Consider the following 13496-nt stretch of genomic DNA (forward strand, 5'->3'; position numbering starts at 1 on the left):
GGGGTCAGGTTACCTTGGGGCTCTCCTGGAGGACAGTGATGGGAAGAGGGGTTACCAAGGGGGCTTTGGGGCACTGGTAATGTTGCCTCCTAATCTGGGTGCTGGTGACTTGGGTTTCACTTTATGCAAATCCATCAAGCTGTCCACTTGGGATATGTACTCATTCCTGCCTGGACCACCTCAGTACCCTCCTCTTGGCGGGCTCCCCACCATCCATCATTCCTTAGTGGAGCCTCTCGTGACTCCTCAGTCAAGATGAGGTTTCCCTCCACAGCACTGATCACAAGTGAAATGATTCAGCTGATTTTGTAGGTCCTGGTTTCCTGTGTGTCTCTCTCTAGATTCTAAGCAACTAGGGCTCACTGAGTCCCCTGGTGTTGATGTTGTCTCTTGGGCCCAGCACAGTGCCTGGAACAGGTGGCCACCATGAGATAATTTGTAAAGGAAGATCAAGGCAGGAGAGATGGAATAGAAGGGTGGACAGAAGAAAGTGAAAAGAAGAGAGGGCAGGAGGAAGCATTGTCTCCAGGATCTGGTATTTTGAGGCATGCACCACAAACATGTCTGTCCATTGATTAATTATATTTGTACAACAATGTGTTTATTGTTTACTGTATTCATGGTGAAAGTTCTAACAGATTGTGTCCCCTGGGGTGCTGGCATCCCAGTGAATAAAAATATCAGGGAGACGAGGTAAGAATCATAATCCTCACTTCACAGATTAGTCAACTGAGACTCAGAGGGGAAGGGACTTGCCCATGCCAGCCAGAAACTGTAGAACTGGGATCAAAACCCACTTCCAGTCATGGAGGGACCCCTCCCACCCACCATGCTGCCTCCTGGGGCGTGGTCTGAGCCGCACTTCACAAGTGCTCTGATGCATCCTTCTATGTCCGAGACCCCATCTCTCCCCAGCCATCACAGGTGTTGATGGATCCAGCCCATCAGTTCCCGGTGATTTCCACATTTTTTTCTTGCTTCTCCTATTTCATCATCCTCGCCCGCGACACAGGGGAGCCAGGGCTCTCAGGGTTCTGGAGTCGGGAAGCATCTGCTTTATCTGCCTCATCTCTTTCTCCATAACCCATTAAGCTGGGATGGTGCGGAGACCTTCCCCGGGTCTCACCACGCCCAGGGGTGAATGGGGTCTGCCATTTTATTTGTGGAGAGAAGATGCTCTTTCTGCACAGAGCCCACGTGATGTGATTTACTGGGAGCGTCTACGATGATCTACGAGCTTCACATGGCGAGGGTACATTCCCCCATGAGAACGAGGCAGGAAGGAAGGGCGATTCCCCGCTTCCCTCAGCACTTCCTCTGAAATAAAACTCCCTGAAGTAACAAAGAAATGGAGTTGTCTAGAAACAGTGGAGGACCACAACTCAGGCAGCCAAGAAATCAGGAAGTCAGGTAGGATCAGGTGGAGATAGGCTCGGGGTGGAGCATCTTTGGGGAAGATTTGCAGTTAAATCCAATATCCTCTCTCTCTTCAGGAGGCACCGAGGCGCCGAGTCATTGTTTAACTAAGGTGAGGCAGTACTTGCTGTGCCCATATAAGGAAGAGCCTAAGGGAAGAAGCCAGGAGACAGCACCCCTGCCAGGGCTATCACCCTGCCCTTTCTCCGGAGGGACTGCCACTGTCCTCCACCACCAGTCTCCTGCGCCTCCCACCATCTCACAAAGCTGCTGCCAAGCCTGGGGGACCCACCCAAACAGGTAGGTGTGAGTCGTGACCTCCCAGGGCTTTGGACCAAGACGGTGCTCCAAACTTTAGTGAGCATAGAATTTCCCTAGTGAGCATCTTCATTATGTACATTCTGAGTCTCCACCCACTATGTTCTCAGTAGCTCTGAACATTGGGTATTTCTGATGCAAAAGGCCTAAGGGTAAGCTTTAAGAAAAACTAGGACAAAGGGTGAGTCGACTCCCTAAGAGAAGACGATCTAAACTTTACACGTTTCATACAGTGAGAGGATCTCTTAATCACTGAGTCACCTTTGCTTTCTGCTCATTCAGTCACAGCCTTGAGGGCTACATCGTCATAAGGGTACCCTGATGGCAGAAACCTTGTCTTTGTTCACCACTGTAAAGTTTCTGACACAAAGTCGGGGTTTAATATTTGCTGAAGGGAGGAATGGGGCCCTGGGCTTGCCTTTCGTTTTCTAATGACCTAGATTAATAATTATACCAAGTTGGAAAGTCTGTGTTAATCATGAAAGAGCACTCAACACTGCTTCAGAGACTCAAATGGTTCCCATGCTCCTAGAGTTGCTTGCCAGTCAGTGCAGGTGCCTCTGTGGCTGCAGAAGTTGTGTAATTGTTGTGATGTGATTCTGTTCTCGGGGAGACAGAGCCCTGGCTGTTGTGCTTGAAGCCAGGTTACCAGATTAGAATGAGGGCAGATGTTTTCCCTGTGCAGTTACAGTCGGGTTATGACTTCCCAACTGCCGTTTGTCCTGGGAACTCTGCTGGCTCCCAGCTGGTATTTCCTGGTCTTCCGTCAGCATAGCCTCTCAAATTGGCCCACCTGTGCCCAACGGGACCTAAACTTTGTTTTCGTGGGTGATAGCTGCTGTTTTTGTGGGTGATAGCCACAGGAGAACTCAATAATTAGCCTATTGGGTGATGAGAAATAATGATCTATCAGTTGTGTAATAGACAAGAATTATACATGTGGCGTGATTAGCCCCGGTTTGTAGGTGGGACAAGAAAGGTACCTGGGGAACGCCTTGCTGCTAAGCTCACACCAGATGCAAATGCAGACTTAAGAGTTATATTGGTCCTAGGGCCCTGTGGTGTCAGTTGTTCTCCTCTTTCATGTTCTTATTTTGTTCATTTGGGCCCTCTCTTCTTCTCGGTGAGTTCTTCTCAGTGAGCCTGGCTAAAGATTTATCAGTTTTGTTCATCTTTTCAAAAAAAAAAAAAAAAAAAACACCTCTTGGTTTCATTTATCTTTTTTATCTATTTATTTCCTCCCTGACCTTTATCAGTTCCTCCTGCTGACTTTGGCCTTTGTTTGCTCTCCTTTTTCTGATTCTTTTAGGCAGTAGGTTAAGTTGTCTATTTGAGATGTTCTTGTTTCTTGAGGGAGGCCTGCACCGCCATGAACATCCTGCTCAGAACTGCTTTTGCTGCATCTCATAGATTTTGGAGTATTGTGTTTCCATTTTCATTTGTCTCGAGGTATTTTCTGATTTCCTCTTTGAGTTCTTTGTTGGTAGTATTCAGGGAGTGAATCACTGGAAAGATTGCCTTAGAAGAAAAGGTGCTGGTGAGAAATATACAAGTTAATGACCCATCTACTGACCCTGAGGGCTCACTCTGTGTCCAGCGCTGTGCTTGACCCTACCCGGTGTGCTCTCTGATACTGTCATTTGGGCACGTTACATAAGCCCTTTGGATCCCAGTTTCCTCCTCACTAAAATGGAGTAACAGCAGCATCTGCCTCATACAATTATGGAAAGGAATTAAATGAGATGATATGCGTAAAGTCCTTAGGAGTGCCTGGCACATGGTAAGTGCTCAAAACATTTTAGTGATTACTGTTGATATTGTTGGAGCCTGGGTTCTCTGCAAAACAAAGCTTGAGGCAAAGCTTAAGTGCTACTGCCTCCCAGGGAGGTGCAGTACCAGGGCAGTGAGAGTGAGGGAAACGGAAATGAGGAGAGAAGGATGGGAAGAAGTACAAGGTGACGTGTCACCCACCTCTCTTCACAAAGAGACAGAGCCAGCTACTTGGCTAAAGCAGGGCATCTGTGGACTAGCTTTGGAGAAACACTGAGTCTTGAAACAGTCCACACAAGAGAGGTTGGAGAGGAAATGCGCATGTCACCTTCTGTCTCCTCTCTCTCATGGCTCAAACTTTGCCCCATGGGCAGTTAACGCTTCTGAACCTCTGGCTGGTGCCATCTGGCCCCTTTGGCAGCACTGAGGAAATCGAGATCCTCTTCCTTGAGTCTTGGCACCTCATCTGAGTCCAGAAGTGGTCAGAAGAGCCACTTCTTTGCCTGGGGTCAGCCCCAAAAGAGGACTAAGAGTCCCAGTGACAGGTGAGACCAAAAAGACCTGAGACAGTGCATAAGATTAGTTCAAAACAGATCAAATGATCACTGTTAACATCTGCTGGACACTGCAAGGCACTAGTGTTTCCCGATCTAATGGAGCCCACCTCTTTCTCCCATGAGACAACCATGAAGGAGTCCTCAGGTAGACTGGTCCACCCCAGCTCTCCTCGGTGTTTGTAAGTGGTCAGACTGAGAACATCCTTCGCCCTCTCAAACCTTTGTAAAGCAGAGCTTTCCACTGATAGACAGACAGCAAGAAAGCCCACAGCCATGCAAAAAACCAGAGCAGAATCAAGAGGAGAATATTGATTTTTCTGCCACCCTTGTGGACTCTGTCTCTTGGACAAACATGATACGTGGAACACTAATTCTGGGAGCTGTTGCTGGGAACTCCTTGATCAAACACTTGGGTGAATGTTGCCTCCTACCTCCCCCTCTTTGGAGGGTTGTGATTCAGATATATGTGTAAAGCCTCTGCCAAAACAAAGACATTGGTTGAACCAAGCGCATCAGCTCTTCACATATTCAACACCAGTTAGGAGCACTGCTCTGGACCCTGGAGAACCTGGCTTCAATCTCTCTTCTGTCTCAGTCCCTGAAATCTCAGGAAGCCCTTCTCAACCATGCATGACTTCTTGCTTCACACAAACCTTTTTGAATAAAAACTCCTGCAATATAATGTGAGGCCATGCACACTCAGTAGTCTGCAAAGCTGGTTCTCCAATAAACAACCAGAAAAGCTCAGCCAAACGTAATTTCCTCATCTTAATTATTAACATAGGTGAACAAAGTGATCTCTAAGGGGCTTTCAATCCCTCGTAATCTGTGATGCTCATGTTGAAAAGCAGCTGAAGGTCATCTCACCCAGCTCCTGAGTTGCCTCAGAGATGACCTATTTAGCTAACACACGAATGCAAATTTTTAAGAGATGGTGTAGGGGTATGGAAGTGAAGTCTTGCCCCATGGCACTCCCTCTGGTAGAGTTGTACTAAGATGAGAGAAGTATTGAGTACTGAGGGTGATGACCCGGGCCGTGAGCTGCCTCCGAGTCCCCCGGCTGGCAGAGAGCTGTGGCTCCGGGGTTAACATGCTGACTCTGCCAGATCCGCCACGAGGGACCTTTAAAACTGAAAGTGGCCAAAACCTTTGTTTGATTTCTCTCTGAAAGGGTGGTCCGTTGGGCAGTTCTCTGCCCTCTGATCACTGGCTGGGTCAGCCCTGCTATGCCGTGGGTCTGGCCTGACCGGGAATGCCCATGCAGCTCAGAGAACCGAGCCAGACCCCTTCACAGCCTGGGAACTAGAGAAGCTAGGGGCGTATCTCCATCAGAACTGACCACATGCCTGCCATCAGGAGGCACAGCCAATTGGTTCTCAAGCGCCTGAGGGAGCAGAGCTCACAGGAACGTTTCCCTGCTTCTCTTAGCCAAACATTCTTGTCTTCTCCCAAGTCTAATCCTCAGCCAGAAGGCTGCCAACCAGCTGAGCTACATGATAAAGCTCATCTCTGAAATCTCCAGCTTCCTTTCAGGTACCCAAGTGAAGACAGCATTGCTGGGGGAGAATCTCAGGGCAGAGGCATTCAGGATGGGCTTGCTCCTAGGACGGAGGCACATTCCTTCAACTCGGAAGCTGTCCTGACGCTATCTGAGAACCCTGTCTTCCTTCACCTGGGTCACTTTCTCCGGGTAGGCACGGGACTCGTCTGTGACTCCCTGCCCACCTCACCTGTTCCAGGATGTAGCCGAGGCAGCGGGATGGAGGCAGATGTTTCCTGTGGCAGCGTCTCCATCCTGTCTCAGGCTCAGGGATGGATGTCAGACCCCCCCCCCACCTGGCCTGTCCTTCCTATCCCCTTCCCTTAGACCCCCCAGCCACCCCCAGCCCAAGCAGGCTCCTAGACCATTCTGTTCCTCTCTCTTCCGACTGTCTCTCCTTCTTACCCCAGCCCTCACCTTCACATGCTCTGGCCTTCTTGGAATTTTTTAGAAGTCGGGGTGAGAAAGAATGAAGGAAGGAGCATGAGAACCCTGAGAGGCTTAAAATCCCCCCTCAACCTGCTTTTCACTCACCCCCTTACACACACGTTTACACACAGGCTCACACACACAGAGCTGTTCTAAGTTCTGTCTTCCATGATGCTCTCATACATATTTAATTCAGAAACCTCTTGTTTTCAAGAGACTTTTCCCCTCCCGCTGGCTCTGGCCCTGACCCCACAAGCACGACCCCAGCCATTTGGGTGGAAGCTTGCTTTCAGAAAAGTCTCAGAGGAAGCAGCTTGGCCTGGGCCTTCTTAGGATACATGGCCGTCCTATGTCCCCAAGCTGGTTGCAAAAGGGAGTCTCTCCTAAAGAGAGACTGCTTGGCTGCTGGTGCAACTATCCCTCTGTCCCCACCCCTGGCACCCCCACACCATGACGGGGAGTGGACACTGGCAAAGCCAGAACCAGGCTCCAGTCCAGGGCTCCGCCCACTCACCCTGAGGCCTCCGCAGGCCCGAGGCGCCCAGGGATGGCCGGGCACAGACCGGGTTGCCCGAGGTAACGGGGCCAGAGGTCCAACTGCCGGTGCCCGTCCTTCTCTCTCCCCTGGGTGTGGCCAGAGGCAGTGCCCTGAATCTGTCACTGCAGGAGGGGACTTCAAAGAGCTGCACTGGGGAGTCTTGGCCATCGCACATCTGTCTTCCAGGTGTGCCTTGAGTACTCACCTCTGAGGAGTGAGAAAGCACAGTGGTGTTTGGATGCAGTTTCCACACTGCCGTCTGCTGGGTCTGCGCGTGAAAGCCTTTCGTTAGTGGACTTTGTCCCTCTCTGTGTCTAGGCCCTCCCGTCCTCCCGCTTTCTTCCTCGCCATCGCCATCTCCACTGATGAGCTGCCTCTTTCTTGGTCTCTCTTCCCTCTCTTCCTCTCTGTCTCCTGCATTTTCTCTTTCCTTTTGTTTCACTTCACTGAAAGCCTAAGAACATAGGCCAGAAGGAAATCCCGTAAGAACACATTGACTATCTAAATGTGGTATCACCTTCCAAAGAAATTCTGTAAAAGTCCCTTCACTCAAGGTGCAGAGAGGAGGGAATCAGCCCTCCCTGGTTCCTGCCTTTGGGAAGTGAGCTTGTCTGGAGCCACCTGCGGGGTTTGGATCAGAAATAGTAGCTCTTAAAACCAGATTATAATTTGATACATGACAGGCCCCAACTTCCTAAATACCCCTAATTTGCTTAAGAGGGAGTTTGAATTAGCTAAGTGGGAAATATATCCTCTCTTCCATAGACGGAAAAAAAACCCATGCCCAGAAATCCAAGATCATACCGAACATTACATGGTGTTTCTAGGACACATATAATTATGGAACCTGGAAAGAATGTTCTGCCTTGTCCTCAGAATACATCGACAGTCTGCTCCAGAACTTTCTGGGCCTCTCTTGTAATTGAATGACACATCAAAGAAATTTGGGAGTAAGAAGGAGAATGGTGCAAATACGTTTCATTTTTGTGTGTTTGCACGTGCTGACCCTAACTTACCTGAAAGGAATATTCTTTTCAGTGGATTCCTGTTTCACTGCCTGCCCAACAATATTATTTAGCGTCCATAAGAACCTGCATTCTCAGCTCCAGAAATGTAGACCGTTACATTTGAAAAGCACAAAAGATTCAGCCCAGCCTTCTCTGTGTTCTACTTGGGGAAACTGAGGTGAGAGGCGAAGTGTGGCTTGCCCACAGCCCACAAGTTGTTGGGGCGGTGCACTCCTTTCTGCCAGGCGGGAGCTCTCTCTGTCACCCACAGGGCGCCCTGGGAGGGACTCATCAGCTGAGGTTTCTGAGCTCCCTGAGGAGCTCCCTGAGGTGAGCGCTCCAAGGGGCTGGGTCCATCCACATGGCGAGGCCACCAGCCAGAGAAGAGGCTGGGGTGGTGCTGTCTCTGGGCCCTGGAGAGCGGTTTCTGCTTCCTGCCTCTCTCGTGCCAGGCTGTTCCTCTCCTTGGCAGTCGGCCCCAGTGCTGAACCCAGCGTCACTGGCAGGCGATGGGTAGTTCTATTCTGAGCCCTCACTTCTCTGGCATCGGTCCCCGATCTGGATGCTTTGGCGCCCACTAAATCTGAACTCACATGACAGGCTTCTTTCATCGGCCCCTCTCCCGTGGCCCTTGAATTGGAGATTATCTCAGACCCCTCTCAGCCCTAAGGAAATAGACAAAAAGATGCCCCTTGGTGGGAACAGTGACATGCTTTGCTTACAGGCCAGATCACCAGCCTTGAAGGTGGGGGCTGCACAGGCATCTACTCCAAGTGCTGTCCAGATGCCTCTTGTTTGAGCTTAAGGCTCAATTTCCCCTTTTGCAAAGAGAGCCCTTCGTAGGCTTCCTCTGAGGCCACTTTCTGAGGCCGCAAGCCCCACTCATGACTGTTAGCCCAGTAAGGCAAGGAAACTCACTGAGATGATACTGAAGTGGGGGAATGACCCAGGGACAACACTGGTCTAGGTGTTAAATTCCATTTTAAAACATAAAATTTATGTTCATTTTCACCTTTCCACCACCTCTTACCAGCTCTCCTTGAGAAACAGTCGCATGTCCTTCCAACTTACAGTACCAACTTACAGTAGATTTGCACATGCACGAGTTTCCCTTTTTCTCTTTCTCCCTCCCTCCCTCCCCCCCACTCCTCTTTGCTGTGGGTTTCCCCTTCTCTCTCTCTTTCTCTTTCTCTCTCCCCCAAAGCCCTGAGGTGTTCGAGGTGGCATGCAGCTGAGAGTGGTTTGCACGGGGCTTTTTTCTGCCACAGAGCAGTTAAGTGCCTTATTTTCCCCACTCGGGTGGCTAAATTATTCTCGATGTGTTAAACAGTGTAATTAAACACATCCACACGCCAGCACGCCAGCGCGCCGGGCCCCTTCCCCCACCCTTCGTTGCTCCTTGTCAGCAGAGAGCGCATCAGCCCCAGCCTTCAAGCTCTGTTAGTTTTAATTTGAGTTGTGGAATTAGTAATGGGTTTTGCTGGAACACTGTTGTGGGAAATAGATCGTTCCTTGGGCAGGGTGTGGGCACCATTTCAAATGAGTATTTGTTAAGGGGAGAATCGTCCCTCGTCGTGTTCTGCTACATTACATCAGATTTATTTCCATTGTTCTGGAAAACATCAGCCAGGAGAGAGCTGTGTGCATCACTCCCGGCCAGGGAACAACTGAATGCTGCTTCCCTTCTTATCGGATTGAAAACAAAATGCAAACAGGATCCCCCTTTGTTGCTGGGATGTGCTAAGCTCATCCTGGAGGACAGGTCACCAGGGCAAGCCCTGCACCTGTCACTGGGAGGTCTGTCCCATCATATCACTGGCAGAAAGTGACTGGGTATGGTATGTTGGTGGCAAAAATACAATGTGGAAGAAAAGCAATTGAGTGGAGAGAACCCCAAAAGGTCAAAGTGTAAGGATCTGCCCAAAACAAGGATTCTTCTGCAAACCACCCCTTTTATAATCGTCCAACCTCAGCCTGACTATCTACATTGAAGGGTGTTATGCCATCTTGCCATTGGCAGCTCCTTCCTTCGGTGTGGTCCAACAAGACATCTGCTAGCCATGGTGGGGGGTGGTATTTAAATTTAAATGTTAATTAATTACAATAACATAAAATTTAAAATTCAGTTCATTTGCCACATTTCAAGTGGTCAAAAGCTACATGTGGCTAGTGGCCGCTATACTGGACACAACTCTGGGGACCTGGAGAGACCTACTGTGGGAAGTCCAGGAAATAAATGGCCAGTGCCTCGGGTACCCCTGCCTGGTACTGCACCAGGGCACTGGGCATCTGGGGAGATCCTGACAGGGTGTGGTCACAAGACCTACCCTGTAACTTTCATTATGCTCCATGCCATGCCCTTTATAAGAATCTCCTCACTTAATACCCACCTAATGGTTAAGAGGCTGGTTTTATTACCACCACCTCCAGCCCACTTTGTATGTAAGAAAAGGATGCTCAGAGATAGTAAGGGCGTTCAAAGTCATTCAGTCCCTAAGCCATACCTGGATTCAAACCAGAGTTTCAACCTGCTACTACAGGCTGTTGACCACCATTCGACCATTCGTGATGTGACATCTTTTCTTTTTTCTTTTCCTTTTAAGGGACAAGGCAAGCTCAGTTTTCCAAATGTATGCATAGTCTTGGGAGTCAGAGAAGCAGCAAGGGGAAGCCCAATTGTGGGGCCAGAGGTGGTTAAATCCATGCTCTCTCAGACCAGAGTTATTCTAGAGGGCTAGGGGTCAGAAATAAACTATAGGACTGGGTCCAGTAGTCCCTGTGAATCCTTCAATTTGTCTGGAAATAAACATTCCATTTCCAATGGAAATAAACATTTCCAGATTTCCAACGTCCCAGGAAGTAATCTGTAGGTTCCTTATGTGCTTGGCTGATGGCATGTTTGTGCTAGTTAGAAAAAGTTATCACCCTTCCTAGGTGAATACAACTGCGTGTCAGGAAGCCATCTTGCAAGACTGTTCCCTCCCTGGCCAGCCGCCCTGTGCTACTCTAATACCCTTCTTTGGATATTATTGAGGGTGTTGATGTACCTCTTGGAATGAGCTGAACATAGTGTAGGGTCAAGAGCAGCGCTGCACAGAGGGCTGGAGACATCCTGTCTGAAGCAACCTCTTACGCTGCTGTGGGATGTGTCACCACACTGCCTCTTTAAAACAGGTCAGGTGAGCCGCACAGAATATTTTCCAAACAAAATTTAGCCAAGGCAGATCCCACTCACTATTTACTTGCATGGTTAACTTTAAATGTGAAGACATTCACAGCTTCCTTGGTTGAATTCCATCTTCCTGGTTTTGAGGTCCTTTAGAATTTTGATTCTGCCATCTGCTTGGTTAATTTTTCTTGTTTTCTTTCTATCATTAAAAATGTGGGAAAGAGTTGAAAAGTATCTTCATTTTCATTTCTACCTCTTCTTCCAGGACCAAAATTAAAATGTTATACAGGACAAGGGACAAAGTTCTATGACTATTACAGTGCAATGATTGCAAGATAATCCAGAATCATTAATCTATGACCTCTGGTTCAAACTGTAAATGGTGTTTACTATATTTTACTTTACAGTGCTATACTATTCAGTATTTCCGTTCTGTAAAATACTACAGCAGTCTAATCTGATTTCACCATCTTATATATGAGGAATAAAGGGTGATTTTTATCATATACTTTTAAAAATCAATGTATGTATAATGTATATTATATATGTATATTATGCATATTATATGTAATAATATATGTGTATTATTTTTAAAGTATTTGATCAAGATATTAGATATATTTATATATAATATGTATTATATATCTTGATTTTTTTAAAGTATGTAATATATAAATCAGCACCTATGACAATATATATATGTGTGTGTGTGTGTGTATATATATATATATATATATATATATATATACACACATATATATATATGGCTTTCTCCTGTTCCTCTAAAATTGGAACTCTATTTTTAGAATAGAGAAAAAAAGAAAAAGAGAGGGAAAGTTAAATAACTGATTTTGGTAAGGCTATATTTGCTTCTAGAAATACATGCATCATTTCCTAAGTAGTCAAAGTGTTTCTTTTGCAAGTCCATTTCAGAATTTTGCTATGAATATCATTCTCCTTAAAAATATTATTATAGAGCTATAAAAATGTTTAATCAATGGTTTGAGGGAATGAATGTGTCAATTACAAATAAAGTTCCTGTTTTTAAGAGAAGATTCTCTCACCAAATTTCTTATATTAAGTTCCCATAAAAATTAACATTTGGCTCAATTTATAAAAATTAAACTTCTAAGCAAAGATTTATAGCATGTATATATTTGTATAAAATGAAGAATATCTGTGTTCCTCCAAAGACACTGTAAAGGAAGTAAAAAGATAAGCCACCAACTAGATGGTTGCCACCAACTAGGAGAAGATGTTTGCAACATGTATGACCAACAAAATATGAGTATCCAGAGTAAACAAAGAATTCCTACAAGTCCATAAAAAAAGATAACTTATAGACAAATGGGCATAAGATACCAATACGCATTTCATGTAAGAGGGAATATAAACAAAGAATAAACATATTGAAAGATGCTCAACCTTACCAGTAATTAGAGAGACACAAACTAAGCCTGCAAGGAGTGGCTATTTTATTCTCACCAGATGGGTGTAAATGAGTCCTGCCAGTGCTAAGTGTTAGGAGATAGAGCAATGGGAACTCTTTTACATTGCCAGTGAGATTATAAATTGGTACAACCTTGGAAAATACTGTGACATATTTAGTGAAGTTGATCACATGCATACTGTCAACCCAGAAATTCCACTCATACCATTCACACGTGCACTGGGTGGTCATACCATTCACATGTGCACCAGGAGTGTATGAAAGTTCCAGTTGTTCCATCGCCTCATCCACATGTCAGTGTTTTTAATTTTAGTGCAATGATATCTCATGGTGGTGTTAATTTGCATTTTACTGGTGACTTAAGATGTGGAATATTTTTTCATGTTGGTTATTGCCAATTTTTATATGTTTCTTGGTAAAATATCTGCTCAAATCTTTTGACCTTAAGAGTTCTTTATATATTCTGGATACAAGTCCCTTGCTATAATATATGTGCTACCAATTTTTTCTACTGGTCTATGGTTTGCATTTTTGTTAATGGTGTCTTTCACACTTTTGATGAAGTTTAATTTAACCATTTTTTTTCTTGTAAGGCTCATATTTTTGTGTTTTATCAAAGACACATATACCTACCCCAAGATTACAATATACTCTCCTATGTTTTCTTCTAAAAGTGCTATAATTTTAAGTGTTATCTTTAGGTTTGTGATCATTTTGATTCGGTTTTTGTGTATAGTGTGAACAAAGGGTCCCTGTTTATTTTTTTTTTCCCATGTGGATGTCCTGTTGATCCAGCATCACATTTTTGAAAGACATTTCTATCCTCAATGCATTGCCTTAAAACTTTGTAAAAAGTTAATGGACCGTATATGTTTTGGTCTACTTCTAGGTTCTCTACTCTGCTCCATTGATCTATTCGTCTGTCGTTTTGCCAATAGTTTAGCTATATAACAAGTATTGAAATTAGGTTGGCTAAGTCTTCCAACTTTATCTTTTTTAAAAACTATCTGGTTATTCTAGATCTTTTGCATTTAGATGAAAATTTTAGAATCAGCTTTCAATTTTTAAAAAGAAGAACATGCTAGAATTTTAGGTGGGATTGTATTAAATCTACAGATTAATTTGGAGAGAATTACCATTTTGGCAATACTGAGCCTTCTAATCAATGAACCTGATCTATCACTCCATTTATTTAGGTCTTCTTAAATTTCTCTCAGCAATGTTTTATAGTTTTTGATGTAGAGAGCTTGGATGTCTTTAGATATTTTTCCCCCAAGTATTTTTAATAAAATGCTACTGTTT

At 45.6% G+C, this 13496-nt stretch overlaps 1 protein-coding gene across 1 annotated transcript in view; it reads left to right on the top strand.

Annotated features, from left to right (window-relative positions):
* Positions 1-1503: 1503 nt before the first annotated feature.
* Positions 1504-13496, top strand: part of CAPN13 (calpain 13) — a 79121-nt gene continuing 67128 nt past the window's right edge. The window contains exon 1 of the mRNA XM_064494207.1: positions 1504-1716. The gene's annotated coding sequence lies outside the window, so the exon portion shown is untranslated. The remainder of the gene's footprint in view (positions 1717-13496) is intronic.

Source organism: Camelus dromedarius, chromosome 15 (genome assembly GCF_036321535.1).
Source record: "Camelus dromedarius isolate mCamDro1 chromosome 15, mCamDro1.pat, whole genome shotgun sequence".
NCBI lineage: Eukaryota > Metazoa > Chordata > Mammalia > Artiodactyla > Camelidae > Camelus > Camelus dromedarius.